This window comes from Rhinoderma darwinii, chromosome 4 (genome assembly GCF_050947455.1).
Source record: "Rhinoderma darwinii isolate aRhiDar2 chromosome 4, aRhiDar2.hap1, whole genome shotgun sequence".
In the NCBI taxonomy this organism is placed as follows: domain Eukaryota; kingdom Metazoa; phylum Chordata; class Amphibia; order Anura; family Rhinodermatidae; genus Rhinoderma; species Rhinoderma darwinii.
In genome coordinates, this window is record NC_134690.1 from 321,088,223 (window position 1) to 321,110,722 (window position 22,500).

General features: G+C 46.0%; 53 non-coding genes across 53 annotated transcripts; all 53 read right to left on the minus strand.

The window, feature by feature from the left end:
• Positions 1-2: 2 nt before the first annotated feature.
• LOC142646545 (U5 spliceosomal RNA) lies at positions 3-118 on the minus strand. The gene has a single exon (XR_012847477.1). It is a non-coding gene; the product is annotated as a U5 spliceosomal RNA (small nuclear RNA).
• Positions 119-432: 314 nt separating this feature from the next.
• On the minus strand, positions 433-548 carry LOC142646426 (U5 spliceosomal RNA). Its single transcript, XR_012847363.1, has one exon. It is a non-coding gene; the product is annotated as a U5 spliceosomal RNA (small nuclear RNA).
• A 313-nt stretch (positions 549-861) lies between these two features.
• On the minus strand, positions 862-977 carry LOC142646511 (U5 spliceosomal RNA). The gene has a single exon (XR_012847445.1). It is a non-coding gene; the product is annotated as a U5 spliceosomal RNA (small nuclear RNA).
• Positions 978-1,291: 314 nt separating this feature from the next.
• LOC142646427 (U5 spliceosomal RNA) lies at positions 1,292-1,407 on the minus strand. Its single transcript, XR_012847364.1, has one exon. It is a non-coding gene; the product is annotated as a U5 spliceosomal RNA (small nuclear RNA).
• A 314-nt stretch (positions 1,408-1,721) lies between these two features.
• On the minus strand, positions 1,722-1,837 carry LOC142646429 (U5 spliceosomal RNA). The gene has a single exon (XR_012847366.1). It is a non-coding gene; the product is annotated as a U5 spliceosomal RNA (small nuclear RNA).
• Positions 1,838-2,151: 314 nt separating this feature from the next.
• LOC142646430 (U5 spliceosomal RNA) lies at positions 2,152-2,267 on the minus strand. Its single transcript, XR_012847367.1, has one exon. It is a non-coding gene; the product is annotated as a U5 spliceosomal RNA (small nuclear RNA).
• Positions 2,268-2,581: 314 nt separating this feature from the next.
• On the minus strand, positions 2,582-2,697 carry LOC142646431 (U5 spliceosomal RNA). The gene has a single exon (XR_012847368.1). It is a non-coding gene; the product is annotated as a U5 spliceosomal RNA (small nuclear RNA).
• A 314-nt stretch (positions 2,698-3,011) lies between these two features.
• On the minus strand, positions 3,012-3,127 carry LOC142646432 (U5 spliceosomal RNA). The gene has a single exon (XR_012847369.1). It is a non-coding gene; the product is annotated as a U5 spliceosomal RNA (small nuclear RNA).
• Positions 3,128-3,441: 314 nt separating this feature from the next.
• LOC142646433 (U5 spliceosomal RNA) lies at positions 3,442-3,557 on the minus strand. The gene has a single exon (XR_012847370.1). It is a non-coding gene; the product is annotated as a U5 spliceosomal RNA (small nuclear RNA).
• A 314-nt stretch (positions 3,558-3,871) lies between these two features.
• Positions 3,872-3,987, minus strand: LOC142761477 (U5 spliceosomal RNA). The gene has a single exon (XR_012883659.1). It is a non-coding gene; the product is annotated as a U5 spliceosomal RNA (small nuclear RNA).
• A 314-nt stretch (positions 3,988-4,301) lies between these two features.
• Positions 4,302-4,417, minus strand: LOC142646434 (U5 spliceosomal RNA). The gene has a single exon (XR_012847371.1). It is a non-coding gene; the product is annotated as a U5 spliceosomal RNA (small nuclear RNA).
• A 314-nt stretch (positions 4,418-4,731) lies between these two features.
• On the minus strand, positions 4,732-4,847 carry LOC142646435 (U5 spliceosomal RNA). Its single transcript, XR_012847372.1, has one exon. It is a non-coding gene; the product is annotated as a U5 spliceosomal RNA (small nuclear RNA).
• A 314-nt stretch (positions 4,848-5,161) lies between these two features.
• On the minus strand, positions 5,162-5,277 carry LOC142646436 (U5 spliceosomal RNA). Its single transcript, XR_012847373.1, has one exon. It is a non-coding gene; the product is annotated as a U5 spliceosomal RNA (small nuclear RNA).
• Positions 5,278-5,591: 314 nt separating this feature from the next.
• On the minus strand, positions 5,592-5,707 carry LOC142646540 (U5 spliceosomal RNA). Its single transcript, XR_012847472.1, has one exon. It is a non-coding gene; the product is annotated as a U5 spliceosomal RNA (small nuclear RNA).
• A 315-nt stretch (positions 5,708-6,022) lies between these two features.
• On the minus strand, positions 6,023-6,138 carry LOC142646437 (U5 spliceosomal RNA). The gene has a single exon (XR_012847374.1). It is a non-coding gene; the product is annotated as a U5 spliceosomal RNA (small nuclear RNA).
• A 314-nt stretch (positions 6,139-6,452) lies between these two features.
• On the minus strand, positions 6,453-6,568 carry LOC142646438 (U5 spliceosomal RNA). Its single transcript, XR_012847375.1, has one exon. It is a non-coding gene; the product is annotated as a U5 spliceosomal RNA (small nuclear RNA).
• A 314-nt stretch (positions 6,569-6,882) lies between these two features.
• LOC142646441 (U5 spliceosomal RNA) lies at positions 6,883-6,998 on the minus strand. The gene has a single exon (XR_012847377.1). It is a non-coding gene; the product is annotated as a U5 spliceosomal RNA (small nuclear RNA).
• Positions 6,999-7,312: 314 nt separating this feature from the next.
• Positions 7,313-7,428, minus strand: LOC142646442 (U5 spliceosomal RNA). The gene has a single exon (XR_012847378.1). It is a non-coding gene; the product is annotated as a U5 spliceosomal RNA (small nuclear RNA).
• A 314-nt stretch (positions 7,429-7,742) lies between these two features.
• LOC142646541 (U5 spliceosomal RNA) lies at positions 7,743-7,858 on the minus strand. Its single transcript, XR_012847473.1, has one exon. It is a non-coding gene; the product is annotated as a U5 spliceosomal RNA (small nuclear RNA).
• Positions 7,859-8,172: 314 nt separating this feature from the next.
• Positions 8,173-8,288, minus strand: LOC142646487 (U5 spliceosomal RNA). Its single transcript, XR_012847422.1, has one exon. It is a non-coding gene; the product is annotated as a U5 spliceosomal RNA (small nuclear RNA).
• Positions 8,289-8,602: 314 nt separating this feature from the next.
• LOC142646443 (U5 spliceosomal RNA) lies at positions 8,603-8,718 on the minus strand. Its single transcript, XR_012847379.1, has one exon. It is a non-coding gene; the product is annotated as a U5 spliceosomal RNA (small nuclear RNA).
• Positions 8,719-9,032: 314 nt separating this feature from the next.
• LOC142646444 (U5 spliceosomal RNA) lies at positions 9,033-9,148 on the minus strand. Its single transcript, XR_012847380.1, has one exon. It is a non-coding gene; the product is annotated as a U5 spliceosomal RNA (small nuclear RNA).
• A 314-nt stretch (positions 9,149-9,462) lies between these two features.
• LOC142646445 (U5 spliceosomal RNA) lies at positions 9,463-9,578 on the minus strand. Its single transcript, XR_012847381.1, has one exon. It is a non-coding gene; the product is annotated as a U5 spliceosomal RNA (small nuclear RNA).
• Positions 9,579-9,892: 314 nt separating this feature from the next.
• LOC142646446 (U5 spliceosomal RNA) lies at positions 9,893-10,008 on the minus strand. Its single transcript, XR_012847382.1, has one exon. It is a non-coding gene; the product is annotated as a U5 spliceosomal RNA (small nuclear RNA).
• A 314-nt stretch (positions 10,009-10,322) lies between these two features.
• LOC142646447 (U5 spliceosomal RNA) lies at positions 10,323-10,438 on the minus strand. Its single transcript, XR_012847383.1, has one exon. It is a non-coding gene; the product is annotated as a U5 spliceosomal RNA (small nuclear RNA).
• Positions 10,439-10,752: 314 nt separating this feature from the next.
• On the minus strand, positions 10,753-10,868 carry LOC142646501 (U5 spliceosomal RNA). The gene has a single exon (XR_012847435.1). It is a non-coding gene; the product is annotated as a U5 spliceosomal RNA (small nuclear RNA).
• A 314-nt stretch (positions 10,869-11,182) lies between these two features.
• Positions 11,183-11,298, minus strand: LOC142646448 (U5 spliceosomal RNA). Its single transcript, XR_012847384.1, has one exon. It is a non-coding gene; the product is annotated as a U5 spliceosomal RNA (small nuclear RNA).
• A 314-nt stretch (positions 11,299-11,612) lies between these two features.
• Positions 11,613-11,728, minus strand: LOC142646449 (U5 spliceosomal RNA). Its single transcript, XR_012847385.1, has one exon. It is a non-coding gene; the product is annotated as a U5 spliceosomal RNA (small nuclear RNA).
• A 314-nt stretch (positions 11,729-12,042) lies between these two features.
• On the minus strand, positions 12,043-12,158 carry LOC142646450 (U5 spliceosomal RNA). Its single transcript, XR_012847386.1, has one exon. It is a non-coding gene; the product is annotated as a U5 spliceosomal RNA (small nuclear RNA).
• A 314-nt stretch (positions 12,159-12,472) lies between these two features.
• On the minus strand, positions 12,473-12,588 carry LOC142646542 (U5 spliceosomal RNA). The gene has a single exon (XR_012847474.1). It is a non-coding gene; the product is annotated as a U5 spliceosomal RNA (small nuclear RNA).
• A 315-nt stretch (positions 12,589-12,903) lies between these two features.
• On the minus strand, positions 12,904-13,019 carry LOC142646452 (U5 spliceosomal RNA). Its single transcript, XR_012847388.1, has one exon. It is a non-coding gene; the product is annotated as a U5 spliceosomal RNA (small nuclear RNA).
• A 314-nt stretch (positions 13,020-13,333) lies between these two features.
• Positions 13,334-13,449, minus strand: LOC142646453 (U5 spliceosomal RNA). The gene has a single exon (XR_012847389.1). It is a non-coding gene; the product is annotated as a U5 spliceosomal RNA (small nuclear RNA).
• Positions 13,450-13,763: 314 nt separating this feature from the next.
• On the minus strand, positions 13,764-13,879 carry LOC142646526 (U5 spliceosomal RNA). Its single transcript, XR_012847459.1, has one exon. It is a non-coding gene; the product is annotated as a U5 spliceosomal RNA (small nuclear RNA).
• Positions 13,880-14,193: 314 nt separating this feature from the next.
• On the minus strand, positions 14,194-14,309 carry LOC142646454 (U5 spliceosomal RNA). Its single transcript, XR_012847390.1, has one exon. It is a non-coding gene; the product is annotated as a U5 spliceosomal RNA (small nuclear RNA).
• A 314-nt stretch (positions 14,310-14,623) lies between these two features.
• On the minus strand, positions 14,624-14,739 carry LOC142646455 (U5 spliceosomal RNA). The gene has a single exon (XR_012847391.1). It is a non-coding gene; the product is annotated as a U5 spliceosomal RNA (small nuclear RNA).
• Positions 14,740-15,053: 314 nt separating this feature from the next.
• On the minus strand, positions 15,054-15,169 carry LOC142646544 (U5 spliceosomal RNA). The gene has a single exon (XR_012847476.1). It is a non-coding gene; the product is annotated as a U5 spliceosomal RNA (small nuclear RNA).
• A 314-nt stretch (positions 15,170-15,483) lies between these two features.
• LOC142646488 (U5 spliceosomal RNA) lies at positions 15,484-15,599 on the minus strand. Its single transcript, XR_012847423.1, has one exon. It is a non-coding gene; the product is annotated as a U5 spliceosomal RNA (small nuclear RNA).
• Positions 15,600-15,913: 314 nt separating this feature from the next.
• LOC142646456 (U5 spliceosomal RNA) lies at positions 15,914-16,029 on the minus strand. Its single transcript, XR_012847392.1, has one exon. It is a non-coding gene; the product is annotated as a U5 spliceosomal RNA (small nuclear RNA).
• Positions 16,030-16,343: 314 nt separating this feature from the next.
• Positions 16,344-16,459, minus strand: LOC142646457 (U5 spliceosomal RNA). The gene has a single exon (XR_012847393.1). It is a non-coding gene; the product is annotated as a U5 spliceosomal RNA (small nuclear RNA).
• Positions 16,460-16,773: 314 nt separating this feature from the next.
• On the minus strand, positions 16,774-16,889 carry LOC142646458 (U5 spliceosomal RNA). Its single transcript, XR_012847394.1, has one exon. It is a non-coding gene; the product is annotated as a U5 spliceosomal RNA (small nuclear RNA).
• A 315-nt stretch (positions 16,890-17,204) lies between these two features.
• LOC142646459 (U5 spliceosomal RNA) lies at positions 17,205-17,320 on the minus strand. Its single transcript, XR_012847395.1, has one exon. It is a non-coding gene; the product is annotated as a U5 spliceosomal RNA (small nuclear RNA).
• Positions 17,321-17,634: 314 nt separating this feature from the next.
• Positions 17,635-17,750, minus strand: LOC142646460 (U5 spliceosomal RNA). The gene has a single exon (XR_012847396.1). It is a non-coding gene; the product is annotated as a U5 spliceosomal RNA (small nuclear RNA).
• Positions 17,751-18,064: 314 nt separating this feature from the next.
• LOC142646502 (U5 spliceosomal RNA) lies at positions 18,065-18,180 on the minus strand. Its single transcript, XR_012847436.1, has one exon. It is a non-coding gene; the product is annotated as a U5 spliceosomal RNA (small nuclear RNA).
• A 314-nt stretch (positions 18,181-18,494) lies between these two features.
• Positions 18,495-18,610, minus strand: LOC142646461 (U5 spliceosomal RNA). The gene has a single exon (XR_012847397.1). It is a non-coding gene; the product is annotated as a U5 spliceosomal RNA (small nuclear RNA).
• A 314-nt stretch (positions 18,611-18,924) lies between these two features.
• LOC142646463 (U5 spliceosomal RNA) lies at positions 18,925-19,040 on the minus strand. Its single transcript, XR_012847399.1, has one exon. It is a non-coding gene; the product is annotated as a U5 spliceosomal RNA (small nuclear RNA).
• Positions 19,041-19,354: 314 nt separating this feature from the next.
• On the minus strand, positions 19,355-19,470 carry LOC142646464 (U5 spliceosomal RNA). Its single transcript, XR_012847400.1, has one exon. It is a non-coding gene; the product is annotated as a U5 spliceosomal RNA (small nuclear RNA).
• Positions 19,471-19,784: 314 nt separating this feature from the next.
• On the minus strand, positions 19,785-19,900 carry LOC142646465 (U5 spliceosomal RNA). Its single transcript, XR_012847401.1, has one exon. It is a non-coding gene; the product is annotated as a U5 spliceosomal RNA (small nuclear RNA).
• A 314-nt stretch (positions 19,901-20,214) lies between these two features.
• On the minus strand, positions 20,215-20,330 carry LOC142761478 (U5 spliceosomal RNA). The gene has a single exon (XR_012883660.1). It is a non-coding gene; the product is annotated as a U5 spliceosomal RNA (small nuclear RNA).
• A 314-nt stretch (positions 20,331-20,644) lies between these two features.
• LOC142646466 (U5 spliceosomal RNA) lies at positions 20,645-20,760 on the minus strand. Its single transcript, XR_012847402.1, has one exon. It is a non-coding gene; the product is annotated as a U5 spliceosomal RNA (small nuclear RNA).
• A 314-nt stretch (positions 20,761-21,074) lies between these two features.
• On the minus strand, positions 21,075-21,190 carry LOC142646467 (U5 spliceosomal RNA). Its single transcript, XR_012847403.1, has one exon. It is a non-coding gene; the product is annotated as a U5 spliceosomal RNA (small nuclear RNA).
• A 314-nt stretch (positions 21,191-21,504) lies between these two features.
• LOC142646468 (U5 spliceosomal RNA) lies at positions 21,505-21,620 on the minus strand. Its single transcript, XR_012847404.1, has one exon. It is a non-coding gene; the product is annotated as a U5 spliceosomal RNA (small nuclear RNA).
• A 314-nt stretch (positions 21,621-21,934) lies between these two features.
• On the minus strand, positions 21,935-22,050 carry LOC142646469 (U5 spliceosomal RNA). Its single transcript, XR_012847405.1, has one exon. It is a non-coding gene; the product is annotated as a U5 spliceosomal RNA (small nuclear RNA).
• A 314-nt stretch (positions 22,051-22,364) lies between these two features.
• LOC142646470 (U5 spliceosomal RNA) lies at positions 22,365-22,480 on the minus strand. Its single transcript, XR_012847406.1, has one exon. It is a non-coding gene; the product is annotated as a U5 spliceosomal RNA (small nuclear RNA).
• Between the last annotated feature and the right edge of the window lie 20 nt (positions 22,481-22,500).

Below are 22,500 nucleotides of genomic sequence, written 5' to 3' on the forward strand. Positions count from 1 at the left end.
AAAACCCCAGCAAGCTGGAGCATGCAAAAATTGCTACAAAACTCAGTTTTGCTCCTCTCCACGGAAATCTTTACTAAAAGGCGAAAGATTGATGCGTTCTGAAGAGAAACCAGAGTACTAAGGGACAAACTCTTCCTCCTTTCCTCACGCCATGGCCGCAGTCCTGTGTTAGCCCAGGGAGACCACCCGTAAGGGGGATAAAAACACAGACAGCACATACAAGAAACAATACATATGTTTCCCAGGCTCCTCTCTTCTTTTGGCTGCCACTTGGCAGCTTTCACTTGTTATCCACCCCGGCAACACAGTGCATAAACAAGTTTGCTTCTCAACGGAAGGAGGCCATCCATGTTGTCAATATGCAAATTCAGCCACTTTCAAGCCAACTGGAGCCAGAAATACACTCTTTCTGCTTTTCAACCTGAACAAGAAAACCCCAGCAAGCTGGAGCATGCAAAAATTGCTACAAAACTCAGTTTTGCTCCTCTCCACGGAAATCTTTAGTAAAAGGCGAAAGATTTATGCGTTCTGAAGAGAAACCAGAGTACTAAGGGACAAACTCTTCCTCCTTTCCTCACGCCATGGCCGCAGTCCTGTGTTAGCCCAGGGAGACCACCCGTAAGGGGGATAAAAACACAGACAGCACATACAAGAAACAATACATATGTTTCCCAGGCTCCTCTCTTCTTTTGGCTGCCACTTGGCAGCTTTCACTTGTTATCCACCCCGGCAACACAGTGCATAAACAAGTTTGCTTCTCAACAGAAGGAGGCCATCCATGTTGTCAATATGCAAATTCAGCCACTTTCAAGCCAACTGGAGCCAGAAATACACTCTTTCTGCTTTTCAACCTGAACAAGAAAACCCAGCAAGCTGGAGCATGCAAAAATTGCTACAAAACTCAGTTTTGCTCCTCTCCACGGAAATCTTTAGTAAAAGGCGAAAGATTTATGCGTTCTGAAGAGAAACCAGAGTACTAAGGGACAAACTCTTCCTCCTTTCCTCACGCCATGGCCGCAGTCCTGTGTTAGCCCAGGGAGACCACCCGTAAGGGGGATAAAAACACAGACAGCACATACAAGAAACAATACATATGTTACCCAGGCTCCTCTCTTCTTTTGGCTGCCACTTGGCAGCTTTCACTTGTTATCCACCCCGGCAACACAGTGCATAAACAAGTTTGCTTCTCAACGGAAGGAGGCCATCCATGTTGTCAATATGCAAATTCAGCCACTTTCAAGCCAACTGGAGCCAGAAATACACTCTTTCTGCTTTTCAACCTGAACAAGAAAACCCCAGCAAGCTGGAGCATGCAAAAATTGCTACAAAACTCAGTTTTGCTCCTCTCCACGGAAATCTTTAGTAAAAGGCGAAAGATTTATGCGTTCTGAAGAGAAACCAGAGTACTAAGGGACAAACTCTTCCTCCTTTCCTCACGCCATGGCCGCAGTCCTGTGTTAGCCCAGGGAGACCACCCGTAAGGGGGATAAAAACACAGACAGCACACACAAGAAACAATACATATGTTTCCCAGGCTCCTCTCTTCTTTTGGCTGCCACTTGGCAGCTTTCACTTGTTATCCACCCCGGCAACACAGTGCATAAACAAGTTTGCTTCTCAACAGAAGGAGGCCATCCATGTTGTCAATATGCAAATTCAGCCACTTTCAAGCCAACTGGAGCCAGAAATACACTCTTTCTGCTTTTCAACCTGAACAAGAAAACCCCAGCAAGCTGGAGCATGCAAAAATTGCTACAAAACTCAGTTTTGCTCCTCTCCACGGAAATCTTTAGTAAAAGGCGAAAGATTTATGCGTTCTGAAGAGAAACCAGAGTACTAAGGGACAAACTCTTCCTCCTTTCCTCACGCCATGGCCGCAGTCCTGTGTTAGCCCAGGGAGACCACCCGTAAGGGGGATAAAAACACAGACAGCAAATACAAGAAACAATACATATGTTTCCCAGGCTCCTCTCTTCTTTTGGCTGCCACTTGGCAGCTTTCACTTGTTATCCACCCCGGCAACACAGTGCATAAACAAGTTTGCTTCTCAACGGAAGGAGGCCATCCATGTTGTCAATATGCAAATTCAGCCACTTTCAAGCCAACTGGAGCCAGAAATACACTCTTTCTGCTTTTCAACCTGAACAAGAAAACCCCAGCAAGCTGGAGCATGCAAAAATTGCTACAAAACTCAGTTTTGCTCCTCTCCACGGAAATCTTTAGTAAAAGGCGAAAGATTTATGCGTTCTGAAGAGAAACCAGAGTACTAAGGGACAAACTCTTCCTCCTTTCCTCACGCCATGGCCGCAGTCCTGTGTTAGCCCAGGGAGACCACCCGTAAGGGGGATAAAAACACAGACAGCACATACAAGAAACAATACATATGTTTCCCAGGCTCCTCTCTTCTTTTGGCTGCCACTTGGCAGCTTTCACTTGTTATCCACCCCGGCAACACAGTGCATAAACAAGTTTGCTTCTCAACGGAAGGAGGCCATCCATGTTGTCAATATGCAAATTCAGCCACTTTCAAGCCAACTGGAGCCAGAAATACACTCTTTCTGCTTTTCAACCTGAACAAGAAAACCCCAGCAAGCTGGAGCATGCAAAAATTGCTACAAAACTCAGTTTTGCTCCTCTCCACGGAAATCTTTAGTAAAAGGCGAAAGATTTATGCGTTCTGAAGAGAAACCAGAGTACTAAGGGACAAACTCTTCCTCCTTTCCTCACGCCATGGCCGCAGTCCTGTGTTAGCCCAGGGAGACCACCCGTAAGGGGGATAAAAACACAGACAGCACATACAAGAAACAATACATATGTTTCCCAGGCTCCTCTCTTCTTTTGGCTGCCACTTGGCAGCTTTCACTTGTTATCCACCCCGGCAACACAGTGCATAAACAAGTTTGCTTCTCAACGGAAGGAGGCCATCCATGTTGTCAATATGCAAATTCAGCCACTTTCAAGCCAACTGGAGCCAGAAATACACTCTTTCTGCTTTTCAACCTGAACAAGAAAACCCCAGCAAGCTGGAGCATGCAAAAATTGCTACAAAACTCAGTTTTGCTCCTCTCCACGGAAATCTTTAGTAAAAGGCGAAAGATTTATGCGTTCTGAAGAGAAACCAGAGTACTAAGGGACAAACTCTTCCTCCTTTCCTCACGCCATGGCCGCAGTCCTGTGTTAGCCCAGGGAGACCACCCGTAAGGGGGATAAAAACACAGACAGCACATACAAGAAACAATACATATGTTACCCAGGCTCCTCTCTTCTTTTGGCTGCCACTTGGCAGCTTTCACTTGTTATCCACCCCGGCAACACAGTGCATAAACAAGTTTGCTTCTCAACGGAAGGAGGCCATCCATGTTGTCAATATGCAAATTCAGCCACTTTCAAGCCAACTGGAGCCAGAAATACACTCTTTCTGCTTTTCAACCTGAACAAGAAAACCCCAGCAAGCTGGAGCATGCAAAAATTGCTACAAAACTCAGTTTTGCTCCTCTCCACGGAAATCTTTAGTAAAAGGCGAAAGATTTATGCGTTCTGAAGAGAAACCAGAGTACTAAGGGACAAACTCTTCCTCCTTTCCTCACGCCATGGCCGCAGTCCTGTGTTAGCCCAGGGAGACCACCCGTAAGGGGGATAAAAACACAGACAACACATACAAGAAACAATACATATGTTTCCCAGGCTCCTCTCTTCTTTTGGCTGCCACTTGGCAGCTTTCACTTGTTATCCACCCCGGCAACACAGTGCATAAACAAGTTTGCTTCTCAACGGAAGGAGGCCATCCATGTTGTCAATATGCAAATTCAGCCACTTTCAAGCCAACTGGAGCCAGAAATACACTCTTTCTGCTTTTCAACCTGAACAAGAAAACCCCAGCAAGCTGGAGCATGCAAAAATTGCTACAAAACTCAGTTTTGCTCCTCTCCACGGAAATCTTTAGTAAAAGGCGAAAGATTTATGCGTTCTGAAGAGAAACCAGAGTATTAAGGGACAAACTCTTCCTCCTTTCCTCACGCCATGGCCGCAGTCCTGTGTTAGCCCAGGGAGACCACCCGTAAGGGGGATAAAAACACAGACAGCACATACAAGAAACAATACATATGTTTCCCAGGCTCCTCTCTTCTTTTGGCTGCCACTTGGCAGCTTTCACTTGTTATCCACCCCGGCAACACAGTGCATAAACAAGTTTGCTTCTCAACGGAAGGAGGCCATCCATGTTGTCAATATGCAAATTCAGCCACTTTCAAGCCAACTGGAGCCAGAAATACACTCTTTCTGCTTTTCAACCTGAACAAGAAAACCCCAGCAAGCTGGAGCATGCAAAAATTGCTACAAAACTCAGTTTTGCTCCTCTCCACGGAAATCTTTAGTAAAAGGCGAAAGATTTATGCGTTCTGAAGAGAAACCAGAGTACTAAGGGACAAACTCTTCCTCCTTTCCTCACGCCATGGCCGCAGTCCTGTGTTAGCCCAGGGAGACCACCCGTAAGGGGGATAAAAACACAGACAGCACATACAAGAAACAATACATATGTTTCCCAGGCTCCTCTCTTCTTTTGGCTGCCACTTGGCAGCTTTCACTTGTTATCCACCCCGGCAACACAGTGCATAAACAAGTTTGCTTCTCAACGGAAGGAGGCCATCCATGTTGTCAATATGCAAATTCAGCCACTTTCAAGCCAACTGGAGCCAGAAATACACTCTTTCTGCTTTTCAACCTGAACAAGAAAACCCCAGCAAGCTGGAGCATGCAAAAATTGCTACAAAACTCAGTTTTGCTCCTCTCCACGGAAATCTTTAGTAAAAGGCGAAAGATTTATGCGTTCTGAAGAGAAACCAGAGTACTAAGGGACAAACTCTTCCTCCTTTCCTCACGCCATGGCCGCAGTCCTGTGTCAGCCCAGGGAGACCACCCGTAAGGGGGATAAAAACACAGACAGCACATACAAGAAACAATACATATGTTTCCCAGGCTCCTCTCTTCTTTTGGCTGCCACTTGGCAGCTTTCACTTGTTATCCACCCCGGCAACACAGTGCATAAACAAGTTTGCTTCTCAACGGAAGGAGGCCATCCATGTTGTCAATATGCAAATTCAGCCACTTTCAAGCCAACTGGAGCCAGAAATACACTCTTTCTGCTTTTCAACCTGAACAAGAAAACCCCAGCAAGCTGGAGCATGCAAAAATTGCTACAAAACTCAGTTTTGCTCCTCTCCACGGAAATCTTTAGTAAAAGGCGAAAGATTTATGCGTTCTGAAGAGAAACCAGAGTACTAAGGGACAAACTCTTCCTCCTTTCCTCACGCAATGGCCGCAGTCCTGTGTTAGCCCAGGGAGACCACCCGTAAGGGGGATAAAAACACAGACAGCACATACAAGAAACAATACATATGTTTCCCAGGCTCCTCTCTTCTTTTGGCTGCCACTTGGCAGCTTTCACTTGTTATCCACCCCGGCAACACAGTGCATAAACAAGTTTGCTTCTCAACGGAAGGAGGCCATCCATGTTGTCAATATGCAAATTCAGCCACTTTCAAGCCAACTGGAGCCAGAAATACACTCTTTCTGCTTTTCAACCTGAACAAGAAAACCCCAGCAAGCTGGAGCATGCAAAAATTGCTACAAAACTCAGTTTTGCTCCTCTCAACGGAAATCTTTAGGAAAAGGCGAAAGATTTATGCGTTCTGAAGAGAAACCAGAGTACTAAGGGACAAACTCTTCCTCCTTTCCTCACGCCATGGCCGCAAGTCCTGTGTTAGCCCAGGGAGACCACCCGTAAGGGGGATAAAAACACAGACAGCACATACAAGAAACAATACATATGTTTCCCAGGCTCCTCTCTTCTTTTGGCTGCCACTTGGCAGCTTTCACTTGTTATCCACCCCGGCAACACAGTGCATAAACAAGTTTGCTTCTCAACGGAAGGAGGCCATCCATGTTGTCAATATGCAAATTCAGCCACTTTCAAGCCAACTGGAGCCAGAAATACACTCTTTCTGCTTTTCAACCTGAACAAGAAAACCCCAGCAAGCTGGAGCATGCAAAAATTGCTACAAAACTCAGTTTTGCTCCTCTCCACGGAAATCTTTAGTAAAAGGCGAAAGATTTATGCGTTCTGAAGAGAAACCAGAGTACTAAGGGACAAACTCTTCCTCCTTTCCTCACGCCATGGCCGCAGTCCTGTGTTAGCCCAGGGAGACCACCCGTAAGGGGGATAAAAACACAGACAGCACATACAAGAAACAATACATATGTTTCCCAGGCTCCTCTCTTCTTTTGGCTGCCACTTGGCAGCTTTCACTTGTTATCCACCCCGGCAACACAGTGCATAAACAAGTTTGCTTCTCAACGGAAGGAGGCCATCCATGTTGTCAATATGCAAATTCAGCCACTTTCAAGCCAACTGGAGCCAGAAATACACTCTTTCTGCTTTTCAACCTGAACAAGAAAACCCCAGCAAGCTGGAGCATGCAAAAATTGCTACAAAACTCAGTTTTGCTCCTCTCCACGGAAATCTTTAGTAAAAGGCGAAAGATTTATGCGTTCTGAAGAGAAACCAGAGTACTAAGGGACAAACTCTTCCTCCTTTCCTCACGCCATGGCCGCAGTCCTGTGTTAGCCCAGGGAGACCACCCGTAAGGGGGATAAAAACACAGACAGCAAATACAAGAAACAATACATATGTTTCCCAGGCTCCTCTCTTCTTTTGGCTGCCACTTGGCAGCTTTCACTTGTTATCCACCCCGGCAACACAGTGCATAAACAAGTTTGCTTCTCAACGGAAGGAGGCCATCCATGTTGTCAATATGCAAATTCAGCCACTTTCAAGCCAACTGGAGCCAGAAATACACTCTTTCTGCTTTTCAACCTGAACAAGAAAACCCCAGCAAGCTGGAGCATGCAAAAATTGCTACAAAACTCAGTTTTGCTCCTCTCCACGGAAATCTTTAGTAAAAGGCGAAAGATTTATGCGTTCTGAAGAGAAACCAGAGTACTAAGGGACAAACTCTTCCTCCTTTCCTCACGCCATGGCCGCAGTCCTGTGTTAGCCCAGGGAGACCACCCGTAAGGGGGATAAAAACACAGACAGCACATACAAGAAACAATACATATGTTTCCCAGGCTCCTCTCTTCTTTTGGCTGCCACTTGGCAGCTTTCACTTGTTATCCACCCCGGCAACACAGTGCATAAACAAGTTTGCTTCTCAACGGAAGGAGGCCATCCATGTTGTCAATATGCAAATTCAGCCACTTTCAAGCCAACTGGAGCCAGAAATACACTCTTTCTGCTTTTCAACCTGAACAAGAAAACCCCAGCAAGCTGGAGCATGCAAAAATTGCTACAAAACTCAGTTTTGCTCCTCTCCACGGAAATCTTTAGTAAAAGGCGAAAGATTTATGCGTTCTGAAGAGAAACCAGAGTACTAAGGGACAAACTCTTCCTCCTTTCCTCACGCCATGGCCGCAGTCCTGTGTTAGCCCAGGGAGACCACCCGTAAGGGGGATAAAAACACAGACAGCACATACAAGAAACAATACATATGTTTCCCAGGCTCCTCTCTTCTTTTGGCTGCCACTTGGCAGCTTTCACTTGTTATCCACCCCGGCAACACAGTGCATAAACAAGTTTGCTTCTCAACGGAATGAGGCCATCCATGTTGTCAATATGCAAATTCAGCCACTTTCAAGCCAACTGGAGCCAGAAATACACTCTTTCTGCTTTTCAACCTGAACAAGAAAACCCCAGCAAGCTGGAGCATGCAAAAATTGCTACAAAACTCAGTTTTGCTCCTCTCAACGGAAATCTTTAGGAAAAGGCGAAAGATTTATGCGTTCTGAAGAGAAACCAGAGTACTAAGGGACAAACTCTTCCTCCTTTCCTCACGCCATGGCCGCAGTCCTGTGTTAGCCCAGGGAGACCACCCGTAAGGGGGATAAAAACACAGACAGCACATACAAGAAACAATACATAGGTTTCCCAGGCTCCTCTCTTCTTTTGGCTGCCACTTGGCAGCTTTCACTTGTTATCCACCCCGGCAACACAGTGCATAAACAAGTTTGCTTCTCAACGGAAGGAGGCCATCCATGTTGTCAATATGCAAATTCAGCCACTTTCAAGCCAACTGGAGCCAGAAATACACTCTTTCTGCTTTTCAACCTGAACAAGAAAACCCCAGCAAGCTGGAGCATGCAAAAATTGCTACAAAACTCAGTTTTGCTCCTCTCCACGGAAATCTTTAGTAAAAGGCAAAAGATTTATGCGTTCTGAAGAGAAACCAGAGTACTAAGAGACAAACTCTTCCTCCTTTCCTCACGCCATGGCCGCAGTCCTGTGTTAGCCCAGGGAGACCACCCGTAAGGGGGATAAAAACACAGACAGCACACACAAGAAACAATACATATGTTTCCCAGGCTCCTCTCTTCTTTTGGCTGCCACTTGGCAGCTTTCACTTGTTATCCACCCCGGCAACACAGTGCATAAACAAGTTTGCTTCTCAACGGAAGGAGGCCATCCATGTTGTCAATATGCAAATTCAGCCACTTTCAAGCCAACTGGAGCCAGAAATACACTCTTTCTGCTTTTCAACCTGAACAAGAAAACCCCAGCAAGCTGGAGCATGCAAAAATTGCTACAAAACTCAGTTTTGCTCCTCTCCACGGAAATCTTTAGTAAAAGGCGAAAGATTTATGCGTTCTGAAGAGAAACCAGAGTACTAAGGGACAAACTCTTCCTCCTTTCCTCACGCCATGGCCGCAGTCCTGTGTTAGCCCAGGGAGACCACCCGTAAGGGGGATAAAAACACAGACAGCACATACAAGAAACAATACATATGTTTCCCAGGCTCCTCTCTTCTTTTGGCTGCCACTTGGCAGCTTTCACTTGTTATCCACCCCGGCAACACAGTGCATAAACAAGTTTGCTTCTCAACGGAAGGAGGCCATCCATGTTGTCAATATGCAAATTCAGCCACTTTCAAGCCAACTGGAGCCAGAAATACACTCTTTCTGCTTTTCAACCTGAACAAGAAAACCCCAGCAAGCTGGAGCATGCAAAAATTGCTACAAAACTCAGTTTTGCTCCTCTCCACGGAAATCTTTAGTAAAAGGCGAAAGATTTATGCGTTCTGAAGAGAAACCAGAGTACTAAGGGACAAACTCTTCCTCCTTTCCTCACGCCATGGCCGCAGTCCTGTGTTAGCCCAGGGAGACCACCCGTAAGGGGGATAAAAACACAGACAGCACATACAAGAAACAATACATATGTTTCCCAGGCTCCTCTCTTCTTTTGGCTGCCACTTGGCAGCTTTCACTTGTTATCCACCCCGGCAACACAGTGCATAAACAAGTTTGCTTCTCAACGGAAGGAGGCCATCCATGTTGTCAATATGCAAATTCAGCCACTTTCAAGCCAACTGGAGCCAGAAATACACTCTTTCTGCTTTTCAACCTGAACAAGAAAACCCCAGCAAGCTGGAGCATGCAAAAATTGCTACAAAACTCAGTTTTGCTCCTCTCCACGGAAATCTTTAGTAAAAGGCGAAAGATTTATGCGTTCTGAAGAGAAACCAGAGTACTAAGGGACAAACTCTTCCTTCTTTCCTCACGCCATGGCCGCAGTCCTGTGTTAGCCCAGGGAGACCACCCGTAAGGGGGATAAAAACACAGACAGCACATACAAGAAACAATACATATGTTTCCCAGGCTCCTCTCTTCTTTTGGCTGCCACTTGGCAGCTTTCACTTGTTATCCACCCCGGCAACACAGTGCATAAACAAGTTTGCTTCTCAACGGAAGGAGGCCATCCATGTTGTCAATATGCAAATTCAGCCACTTTCAAGCCAACTGGAGCCAGAAATACACTCTTTCTGCTTTTCAACCTGAACAAGAAAACCCCAGCAAGCTGGAGCATGCAAAAATTGCTACAAAACTCAGTTTTGCTCCTCTCCACGGAAATCTTTAGTAAAAGGCGAAAGATTTATGCGTTCTGAAGAGAAACCAGAGTACTAAGGGACAAACTCTTCCTCCTTTCCTCACGCCATGGCCGCAGTCCTGTGTTAGCCCAGGGAGACCACCCGTAAGGGGGATAAGAACACAGACAGCACATGCAAGAAACAATACATATGTTTCCCAGGCTCCTCTCTTCTTTTGGCTGCCACTTGGCAGCTTTCACTTGTTATCCACCCCAGCAACACAGTGCATAAACAAGTTTGCTTCTCAACGGAAGGAGGCCATCCATGTTGTCAATATGCAAATTCAGCCACTTTCAAGCCAACTGGAGCCAGAAATACACTCTTTCTGCCTTTCAACCTGAACAAGAAAACCCCAGCAAGCTGGAGCATGCAAAAATTGCTACAAAACTCAGTTTTGCTCCTCTCCACGGAAATCTTTAGTAAAAGGCGAAAGATTTATGCGTTCTGAAGAGAAACCAGAGTACTAAGGGACAAACTCTTCCTCCTTTCCTCACGCCATGGCCGCAGTCCTGTGTTAGCCCAGGGAGACCACCCGTAAGGGGGATAAAAACACAGACAGCACATACAAGAAACAATACATATGTTTCCCAGGCTCCTCTCTTCTTTTGGCTGCCACTTGGCAGCTTTCACTTGTTATCCACCCCGGCAACACAGTGCATAAACAAGTTTGCTTCTCAACGGAAGGAGGCCATCCATGTTGTCAATATGCAAATTCAGCCACTTTCAAGCCAACTGGAGCCAGAAATACACTCTTTCTGCTTTTCAACCTGAACAAGAAAACCCCAGCAAGCTGGAGCATGCAAAAATTGCTACAAAACTCAGTTTTGCTCCTCTCCACGGAAATCTTTAGTAAAAGGCGAAAGATTTATGCGTTCTGAAGAGAAACTAGAGTACTAAGGGACAAACTCTTCCTCCTTTCCTCACGCCATGGCCGCAGTCCTGTGTTAGCCCAGGGAGACCACCCGTAAGGGGGATAAAAACACAGACAGCACATACAAGAAACAATACATATGTTTCCCAGGCTCCTCTCTTCTTTTGGCTGCCACTTGGCAGCTTTCACTTGTTATCCACCCCGGCAACACAGTGCATAAACAAGTTTGCTTCTCAACGGAAGGAGGCCATCCATGTTGTCAATATGCAAATTCAGCCACTTTCAAGCCAACTGGAGCCAGAAATACACTCTTTCTGCTTTTCAACCTGAACAAGAAAACCCCAGCAAGCTGGAGCATGCAAAAATTGCTACAAAACTCAGTTTTGCTCCTCTCCACGGAAATCTTTAGTAAAAGGCGAAAGATTTATGCGTTCTGAAGAGAAACCAGAGTACTAAGGGACAAACTCTTCCTCCTTTCCTCACGCCATGGCCGCAGTCCTGTGTTAGCCCAGGGAGACCACCCGTAAGGGGGATAAAAACACAGACAGCACATACAAGAAACAATACATATGTTTCCCAGGCTCCTCTCTTCTTTTGGCTGCCACTTGGCAGCTTTCACTTGTTATCCACCCCGGCAACACAGTGCATAAACAAGTTTGCTTCTCAACGGAAGGAGGCCATCCATGTTGTCAATATGCAAATTCAGCCACTTTCAAGCCAACTGGAGCCAGAAATACACTCTTTCTGCTTTTCAACCTGAACAAGAAAACCCCAGCAAGCTGGAGCATGCAAAAATTGCTACAAAACTCAGTTTTGCTCCTCTCCACGGAAATCTTTAGTAAAAGGCGAAAGATTTATGCGTTCTGAAGAGAAACCAGAGTACTAAGGGACAAACTCTTCCTCCTTTCCTCACGCCATGGCCGCAGTCCTGTGTCAGCCCAGGGAGACCACCCGTAAGGGGGATAAAAACACAGACAGCACATACAAGAAACAATACATATGTTTCCCAGGCTCCTCTCTTCTTTTGGCTGCCACTTGGCAGCTTTCACTTGTTATCCACCCCGGCAACACAGTGCATAAACAAGTTTGCTTCTCAACGGAAGGAGGCCATCCATGTTGTCAATATGCAAATTCAGCCACTTTCAAGCCAACTGGAGCCAGAAATACACTCTTTCTGCTTTTCAACCTGAACAAGAAAACCCCAGCAAGCTGGAGCATGCAAAAATTGCTACAAAACTCAGTTTTGCTCCTCTCCACGGAAATCTTTAGTAAAAGGCGAAAGATTTATGCGTTCTGAAGAGAAACCAGAGTACTAAGGGACAAACTCTTCCTCCTTTCCTCACGCCATGGCCGCAGTCCTGTGTTAGCCCAGGGAGACCACCCGTAAGGGGGATAAAAACACAGACAGCACATACAAGAAACAATACATATGTTTCCCAGGCTCCTCTCTTCTTTTGGCTGCCACTTGGCAGCTTTCACTTGTTATCCACCCCGGCAACACAGTGCATAAACAAGTTTGCTTCTCAACGGAAGGAGGCCATCCATGTTGTCAATATGCAAATTCAGCCACTTTCAAGCCAACTGGAGCCAGAAATACACTCTTTCTGCTTTTCAACCTGAACAAGAAAACCCCAGCAAGCTGGAGCATGCAAAAATTGCTACAAAACTCAGTTTTGCTCCTCTCAACGGAAATCTTTAGGAAAAGGCGAAAGATTTATGCGTTCTGAAGAGAAACCAGAGTACTAAGGGACAAACTCTTCCTCCTTTCCTCACGCCATGGCCGCAAGTCCTGTGTTAGCCCAGGGAGACCACCCGTAAGGGGGATAAAAACACAGACAGCACATACAAGAAACAATACATATGTTTCCCAGGCTCCTCTCTTCTTTTGGCTGCCACTTGGCAGCTTTCACTTGTTATCCACCCCGGCAACACAGTGCATAAACAAGTTTGCTTCTCAACGGAAGGAGGCCATCCATGTTGTCAATATGCAAATTCAGCCACTTTCAAGCCAACTGGAGCCAGAAATACACTCTTTCTGCTTTTCAACCTGAACAAGAAAACCCCAGCAAGCTGGAGCATGCAAAAATTGCTACAAAACTCAGTTTTGCTCCTCTCCACGGAAATCTTTAGTAAAAGGCGAAAGATTTATGCGTTCTGAAGAGAAACCAGAGTACTAAGGGACAAACTCTTCCTCCTTTCCTCACGCCATGGCCGCAGTCCTGTGTTAGCCCAGGGAGACCACCCGTAAGGGGGATAAAAACACAGACAGCACATACAAGAAACAATACATATGTTTCCCAGGCTCCTCTCTTCTTTTGGCTGCCACTTGGCAGCTTTCACTTGTTATCCACCCCGGCAACACAGTGCATAAACAAGTTTGCTTCTCAACGGAAGGAGGCCATCCATGTTGTCAATATGCAAATTCAGCCACTTTCAAGCCAACTGGAGCCAGAAATACACTCTTTCTGCTTTTCAACCTGAACAAGAAAACCCCAGCAAGCTGGAGCATGCAAAAATTGCTACAAAACTCAGTTTTGCTCCTCTCCACGGAAATCTTTAGTAAAAGGCGAAAGATTTATGCGTTCTGAAGAGAAACCAGAGTACTAAGGGACAAACTCTTCCTCCTTTCCTCACGCCATGGCCGCAGTCCTGTGTTAGCCCAGGGAGACCACCCGTAAGGGGGATAAAAACACAGACAGCACATACAAGAAACAATGCATATGTTTCCCAGGCTCCTCTCTTCTTTTGGCTGCCACTTGGCAGCTTTCACTTGTTATCCACCCCGGCAACACAGTGCATAAACAAGTTTGCTTCTCAACGGAAGGAGGCCATCCATGTTGTCAATATGCAAATTCAGCCACTTTCAAGCCAACTGGAGCCAGAAATACACTCTTTCTGCTTTTCAACCTGAACAAGAAAACCCCAGCAAGCTGGAGCATGCAAAAATTGCTACAAAACTCAGTTTTGCTCCTCTCCACGGAAATCTTTAATAAAAGGCGAAAGATTTATGCGTTCTGAAGAGAAACCAGAGTACTAAGGGACAAACTCTTCCTCCTTTCCTCACGCCATGGCCGCAGTCCTGTGTTAGCCCAGGGAGACCACCCGTAAGGGGGATAAAAACACAGACAGCAAATACAAGAAACAATACATATGTTTCCCAGGCTCCTCTCTTCTTTTGGCTGCCACTTGGCAGCTTTCACTTGTTATCCACCCCGGCAACACAGTGCATAAACAAGTTTGCTTCTCAACGGAAGGAGGCCATCCATGTTGTCAATATGCAAATTCAGCCACTTTCAAGCCAACTGGAGCCAGAAATACACTCTTTCTGCTTTTCAACCTGAACAAGAAAACCCCAGCAAGCTGGAGCATGCAAAAATTGCTACAAAACTCAGTTTTGCTCCTCTCCACGGAAATCTTTAGTAAAAGGCGAAAGATTTATGCGTTCTGAAGAGAAACCAGAGTACTAAGGGACAAACTCTTCCTCCTTTCCTCACGCCATGGCCGCAGTCCTGTGTTAGCCCAGGGAGACCACCCGTAAGGGGGATAAAAACACAGACAGCACATACAAGAAACAATACATATGTTTCCCAGGCTCCTCTCTTCTTTTGGCTGCCACTTGGCAGCTTTCACTTGTTATCCACCCCGGCAACACAGTGCATAAACAAGTTTGCTTCTCAACGGAAGGAGGCCATCCATGTTGTCAATATGCAAATTCAGCCACTTTCAAGCCAACTGGAGCCAGAAATACACTCTTTCTGCTTTTCAACCTGAACAAGAAAACCCCAGCAAGCTGGAGCATGCAAAAATTGCTACAAAACTCAGTTTTGCTCCTCTCCACGGAAATCTTTAGTAAAAGGCGAAAGATTTATGCGTTCTGAAGAGAAACCAGAGTACTAAGGGACAAACTCTTCCTCCTTTCCTCACGCCATGGCCGCAGTCCTGTGTTAGCCCAGGGAGACCACCCGTAAGGGGGATAAAAACACAGACAGCACATACAAGAAACAATACATATGTTTCCCAGGCTCCTCTCTTCTTTTGGCTGCCACTTGGCAGCTTTCACTTGTTATCCACCCCGGCAACACAGTGCATAAACAAGTTTGCTTCTCAACGGAATGAGGCCATCCATGTTGTCAATATGCAAATTCAGCCACTTTCAAGCCAACTGGAGCCAGAAATACACTCTTTCTGCTTTTCAACCTGAACAAGAAAACCCCAGCAAGCTGGAGCATGCAAAAATTGCTACAAAACTCAGTTTTGCTCCTCTCAACGGAAATCTTTAGGAAAAGGCGAAAGATTTATGCGTTCTGAAGAGAAACCAGAGTACTAAGGGACAAACTCTTCCTCCTTTCCTCACGCCATGGCCGCAGTCCTGTGTTAGCCCAGGGAGACCACCCGTAAGGGGGATAAAAACACAGACAGCACATACAAGAAACAATACATAGGTTTCCCAGGCTCCTCTCTTCTTTTGGCTGCCACTTGGCAGCTTTCACTTGTTATCCACCCCGGCAACACAGTGCATAAACAAGTTTGCTTCTCAACGGAAGGAGGCCATCCATGTTGTCAATATGCAAATTCAGCCACTTTCAAGCCAACTGGAGCCAGAAATACACTCTTTCTGCTTTTCAACCTGAACAAGAAAACCCCAGCAAGCTGGAGCATGCAAAAATTGCTACAAAACTCAGTTTTGCTCCTCTCCACGGAAATCTTTAGTAAAAGGCAAAAGATTTATGCGTTCTGAAGAGAAACCAGAGTACTAAGAGACAAACTCTTCCTCCTTTCCTCACGCCATGGCCGCAGTCCTGTGTTAGCCCAGGGAGACCACCCGTAAGGGGGATAAAAACACAGACAGCACACACAAGAAACAATACATATGTTTCCCAGGCTCCTCTCTTCTTTTGGCTGCCACTTGGCAGCTTTCACTTGTTATCCACCCCGGCAACACAGTGCATAAACAAGTTTGCTTCTCAACGGAAGGAGGCCATCCATGTTGTCAATATGCAAATTCAGCCACTTTCAAGCCAACTGGAGCCAGAAATACACTCTTTCTGCTTTTCAACCTGAACAAGAAAACCCCAGCAAGCTGGAGCATGCAAAAATTGCTACAAAACTCAGTTTTGCTCCTCTCCACGGAAATCTTTAGTAAAAGGCGAAAGATTTATGCGTTCTGAAGAGAAACCAGAGTACTAAGGGACAAACTCTTCCTCCTTTCCTCACGCCATGGCCGCAGTCCTGTGTTAGCCCAGGGAGACCACCCGTAAGGGGGATAAAAACACAGACAGCACATACAAGAAACAATACATATGTTTCCCAGGCTCCTCTCTTCTTTTGGCTGCCACTTGGCAGCTTTCACTTGTTATCCACCCCGGCAACACAGTGCATAAACAAGTTTGCTTCTCAACGGAAGGAGGCCATCCATGTTGTCAATATGCAAATTCAGCCACTTTCAAGCCAACTGGAGCCAGAAATACACTCTTTCTGCTTTTCAACCTGAACAAGAAAACCCCAGCAAGCTGGAGCATGCAAAAATTGCTACAAAACTCAGTTTTGCTCCTCTCCACGGAAATCTTTAGTAAAAGGCGAAAGATTTATGCGTTCTGAAGAGAAACCAGAGTACTAAGGGACAAACTCTTCCTCCTTTCCTCACGCCATGGCCGCAGTCCTGTGTTAGCCCAGGGAGACCACCCGTAAGGGGGATAAAAACACAGACAGCACATACAAGAAACAATACATATGTTTCCCAGGCTCCTCTCTTCTTTTGGCTGCCACTTGGCAGCTTTCACTTGTTATCCACCCCGGCAACACAGTGCATAAACAAGTTTGCTTCTCAACGGAAGGAGGCCATCCATGTTGTCAATATGCAAATTCAGCCACTTTCAAGCCAACTGGAGCCAGAAATACACTCTTTCTGCTTTTCAACCTGAACAAGAAAACCCCAGCAAGCTGGAGCATGCAAAAATTGCTACAAAACTCAGTTTTGCTCCTCTCCACGGAAATCTTTAGTAAAAGGCGAAAGATTTATGCGTTCTGAAGAGAAACCAGAGTACTAAGGGACAAACTCTTCCTTCTTTCCTCACGCCATGGCCGCAGTCCTGTGTTAGCCCAGGGAGACCACCCGTAAGGGGGATAAAAACACAGACAGCACATACAAGAAACAATACATATGTTTCCCAGGCTCCTCTCTTCTTTTGGCTGCCACTTGGCAGCTTTCACTTGTTATCCACCCCGGCAACACAGTGCCATAAACAAGTTTGCTTCTCAACGGAAGGAGGCCATCCATGTTGTCAATATGCAAATTCAGCCACTTTCAAGCCAACTGGAGCCAGAAATACACTCTTTCTGCTTTTCAACCTGAACAAGAAAACCCCAGCAAGCTGGAGCATGCAAAAATTGCTACAAAACTCAGTTTTGCTCCTCTCCACGGAAATCTTTAGTAAAAGGCGAAAGATTTATGCGTTCTGAAGAGAAACCAGAGTACTAAGGGACAAACTCTTCCTCCTTTCCTCACGCCATGGCCGCAGTCCTGTGTTAGCCCAGGGAGACCACCCGTAAGGGGGATAAGAACACAGACAGCACATGCAAGAAACAATACATATGTTTCCCAGGCTCCTCTCTTCTTTTGGCTGCCACTTGGCAGCTTTCACTTGTTATCCACCCCAGCAACACAGTGCATAAACAAGTTTGCTTCTCAACGGAAGGAGGCCATCCATGTTGTCAATATGCAAATTCAGCCACTTTCAAGCCAACTGGAGCCAGAAATACACTCTTTCTGCCTTTCAACCTGAACAAGAAAACCCCAGCAAGCTGGAGCATGCAAAAATTGCTACAAAACTCAGTTTTGCTCCTCTCCACGGAAATCTTTAGTAAAAGGCGAAAGATTTATGCGTTCTGAAGAGAAACCAGAGTACTAAGGGACAAACTCTTCCTCCTTTCCTCACGCCATGGCCGCAGTCCTGTGTTAGCCCAGGGAGACCACCCGTAAGGGGGATAAAAACACAGACAGCACATACAAGAAACAATACATATGTTTCCCAGGCTCCTCTCTTCTTTTGGCTGCCACTTGGCAGCTTTCACTTGTTATCCACCCCGGCAACACAGTGCATAAACAAGTTTGCTTCTCAACGGAAGGAGGCCATCCATGTTGTCAATATGCAAATTCAGCCACTTTCAAGCCAACTGGAGCCAGAAATACACTCTTTCTGCTTTTCAACCTGAACAAGAAAACCCCAGCAAGCTGGAGCATGCAAAAATTGCTACAAAACTCAGTTTTGCTCCTCTCCACGGAAATCTTTAGTAAAAGGCGAAAGATTTATGCGTTCTGAAGAGAAACTAGAGTACTAAGGGACAAACTCTTCCTCCTTTCCTCACGCCATGGCCGCAGTCCTGTGTTAGCCCAGGGAGACCACCCGTAAGGGGGATAAAAACACAGACAGCACATACAAGAAACAATACATATGTTTCCCAGGCTCCTCTCTTCTTTTGGCTGCCACTTGGCAGCTTTCACTTGTTATCCACCCCGGCAACACAGTGCATAAACAAGTTTGCTTCTCAACGGAAGGAGGCCATCCATGTTGTCAATATGCAAATTCAGCCACTTTCAAGCCAACTGGAGCCAGAAATACACTCTTTCTGCTTTTCAACCTGAACAAGAAAACCCCAGCAAGCTGGAGCATGCAAAAATTGCTACAAAACTCAGTTTTGCTCCTCTCCACGGAAATCTTTAGTAAAAGGCGAAAGATTTATGCGTTCTGAAGAGAAACCAGAGTACTAAGGGACAAACTCTTCCTCCTTTCCTCACGCCATGGCCGCAGTCCTGTGTTAGCCCAGGGAGACCACCCGTAAGGGGGATAAAAACACAGACAGCACATACAAGAAACAATACATATGTTTCCCAGGCTCCTCTCTTCTTTTGGCTGCCACTTGGCAGCTTTCACTTGTTATCCACCCCGGCAACACAGTGCATAAACAAGTTTGCTTCTCAACGGAAGGAGGCCATCCATGTTGTCAATATGCAAATTCAGCCACTTTCAAGCCAACTGGAGCCAGAAATACACTCTTTCTGCTTTTCAACCTGAACAAGAAAACCCCAGCAAGCTGGAGCATGCAAAAATTGCTACAAAACTCAGTTTTGCTCCTCTCCACGGAAATCTTTAGTAAAAGGCGAAAGATTTATGCGTTCTGAAGAGAAACCAGAGTACTAAGGGACAGACTCTTCCTCCTTTCCTCACGCCATGGCCGCAGTCCTGTGTTAGCCCAGGGAGACCACCCGTAAGGGGGATAAAAACACAGACAGCACATACAAGAAACAATACATATGTTTCCCAGGCTCCTCTCTTCTTTTGGCTGCCACTTGGCAGCTTTCACTTGTTATCCACCCCGGCAACACAGTGCATAAACAAGTTTGCTTCTCAACGGAAGGAGGCCATCCATGTTGTCAATATGCAAATTCAGCCACTTTCAAGCCAACTGGAGCCAGAAATACACTCTTTCTGCTTTTCAACCTGAACAAGAAAACCCCAGCAAGCTGGAGCATGCAAAAATTGCTACAAAACTCAGTTTTGCTCCTCTCCACGGAAATCTTTAGTAAAAGGCGAAAGATTTATGCGTTCTGAAGAGAAACCAGAGTACTAAGGGACAAACTCTTCCTCCTTTCCTCACGCCATGGCCGCAGTCCTGTGTTAGCCCAGGGAGACCACCCGTAAGGGGGATAAAAACACAGACAGCACATACAAGAAACAATACATATGTTTCCCAGGCTCCTCTCTTCTTTTGGCTGCCACTTGGCAGCTTTCACTTGTTATCCACCCCGGCAACACAGTGCATAAACAAGTTTGCTTCTCAACGGAAGGAGGCCATCCATGTTGTCAATATGCAAATTCAGCCACTTTCAAGCCAACTGGAGCCAGAAATACACTCTTTCTGCTTTTCAACCTGAACAAGAAAACCCCAGCAAGCTGGAGCATGCAAAAATTGCTACAAAACTCAGTTTTGCTCCTCTCCACGGAAATCTTTAGTAAAAGGCGAAAGATTTATGCGTTCTGAAGAGAAACCAGAGTACTAAGGGACAAACTCTTCCTCCTTTCCTCACGCCATGGCCGCAGTCCTGTCTTAGCCCAGGGAGACCACCCGTAAGGGGGATAAAAACACAGACAGCACATACAAGAAACAATACATATGTTTCCCAGGCTCCTCTCTTCTTTTGGCTGCCACTTGGCAGCTTTCACTTGTTATCCACCCCGGCAACACAGTGCATAAACAAGTTTGCTTCTCAACGGAAGGAGGCCATCCATGTTGTCAATATGCAAATTCAGCCACTTTCAAGCCAACTGGAGCCAGAAATACACTCTTTCTGCTTTTCAACCTGAACAAGAAAACCCCAGCAAGCTGGAGCATGCAAAAATTGCTACAAAACTCTGTTTTGCTCCTCTCCACGGAAATCTTTAGTAAAAGGCGAAAGATTTATGCGTTCTGAAGAGAAACCAGAGTACTAAGGGACAAACTCTTCCTCCTTTCCTCACGCCATGGCCGCAGTCCTGTGTTAGCCCAGGGAGACCACCCGTAAGGGGGATAAAAACACAGACAGCACATACAAGAAACAATACATATGTTTCCCAGGCTCCTCTCTTCTTTTGGCTGCCACTTGGCAGCTTTCACTTGTTATCCACCCCGGCAACACAGTGCATAAACAAGTTTGCTTCTCAACGGAAGGAGGCCATCCATGTTGTCAATATGCAAATTCAGCCACTTTCAAGCCAACTGGAGCCAGAAATACACTCTTTCTGCTTTTCAACCTGAACAAGAAAACCCCAGCAAGCTGGAGCATGCAAAAATTGCTACAAAACTCAGTTTTGCTCCTCTCCACGGAAATCTTTAGTAAAAGGCGAAAGATTTATGCGTTCTGAAGAGAAACCAGAGTACTAAGGGACAAACTCTTCCTCCTTTCCTCACGCCATGGCCGCAGTCCTGTGTTAGCCCAGGGAGACCACCCGTAAGGGGGATAAAAACACAGACAGCACATACAAGAAACAATACATATGTTTCCCAGGCTCCTCTCTTCTTTTGGCTGCCACTTGGCAGCTTTCACTTGTTATCCACCCCGGCAACACAGTGCATAAACAAGTTTGCTTCTCAACGGAAGGAGGCCATCCATGTTGTCAATATGCAAATTCAGCCACTTTCAAGCCAACTGGAGCCAGAAATACACTCTTTCTGCTTTTCAACCTGAACAAGAAAACCCCAGCAAGCTGGAGCATGCAAAAATTGCTACAAAACTCAGTTTTGCTCCTCTCCACGGAAATCTTTAGTAAAAGGCGAAAGATTTATGCGTTCTGAAGAGAAACCAGAGTACTAAGGGACAAACTCTTCCTCCTTTCCTCACGCCATGGCCGCAGTCCTGTGTTAGCCCAGGGAGACCACCCGTAAGGGGGATAAAAACACAGACAGCACATACAAGAAACAATACATATGTTTCCCAGGCTCCTCTCTTCTTTTGGCTGCCACTTGGCAGCTTTCACTTGTTATCCACCCCGGCAACACAGTGCATAAACAAGTTTGCTTCTCAACGGAAGGAGGCCATCCATGTTGTCAATATGCAAATTCAGCCACTTTCAAGCCAACTGGAGCCAGAAATATACTCTTTCTGCTTTTCAACCTGAACAAGAAAACCCCAGCAAGCTGGAGCATGCAAAAATTGCTACAAAACTCAGTTTTGCTCCTCTCCACGGAAATCTTTAGTAAAAGGCGAAAGATTTATGCGTTCTGAAGAGAAACCAGAGTACTAAGGGACAAACTCTTCCTCCTTTCCTCACGCCATGGCCGCAGTCCTGTGTTAGCCCAGGGAGACCACCCGTAAGGGGGATAAAAACACAGACAGCACATACAAGAAACAATACATATGTTTCCCAGGCTCCTCTCTTCTTTTGGCTGCCACTTGGCAGCTTTCACTTGTTATCCACCCCGGCAACACAGTGCATAAACAAGTTTGCTTCTCAACGGAAGGAGGCCATCCATGTTGTCAATATGCAAATTCAGCCACTTTCAAGCCAACTGGAGCCAGAAATACACTCTTTCTGCTTTTCAACCTGAACAAGAAAACCCCAGCAAGCTGGAGCATGCAAAAATTGCTACAAAACTCAGTTTTGCTCCTCTCCACGGAAATCTTTAGTAAAAGGCGAAAGATTTATGCGTTCTGAAGAGAAACCAGAGTACTAAGGGACAAACTCTTCCTCCTTTCCTCATGCCATGGCCGCAGTCCTGTGTTAGCCCAGGGAGACCACCCGTAAGGGGGATAAAAACACAGACAGCACATACAAGAAACAATACATATGTTTCCCAGGCTCCTCTCTTCTTTTGGCTGCCACTTGGCAGCTTTCACTTGTTATCCACCCCGGCAACACAGTGCATAAACAAGTTTGCTTCTCAACGGAAGGAGGCCATCCATGTTGTCAATATGCAAATTCAGCCACTTTCAAGCCAACTGGAGCCAGAAATACACTCTTTCTGCTTTTCAACCTGAACAAGAAAACCCCAGCAAGCTGGAGCATGCAAAAATTGCTACAAAACTCAGTTTTGCTCCTCTCCACGGAAATCTTTAGTAAAAGGCGAAAGATTTATGCGTTCTGAAGAGAAACCAGAGTACTAAGGGACAAACTCTTCCTC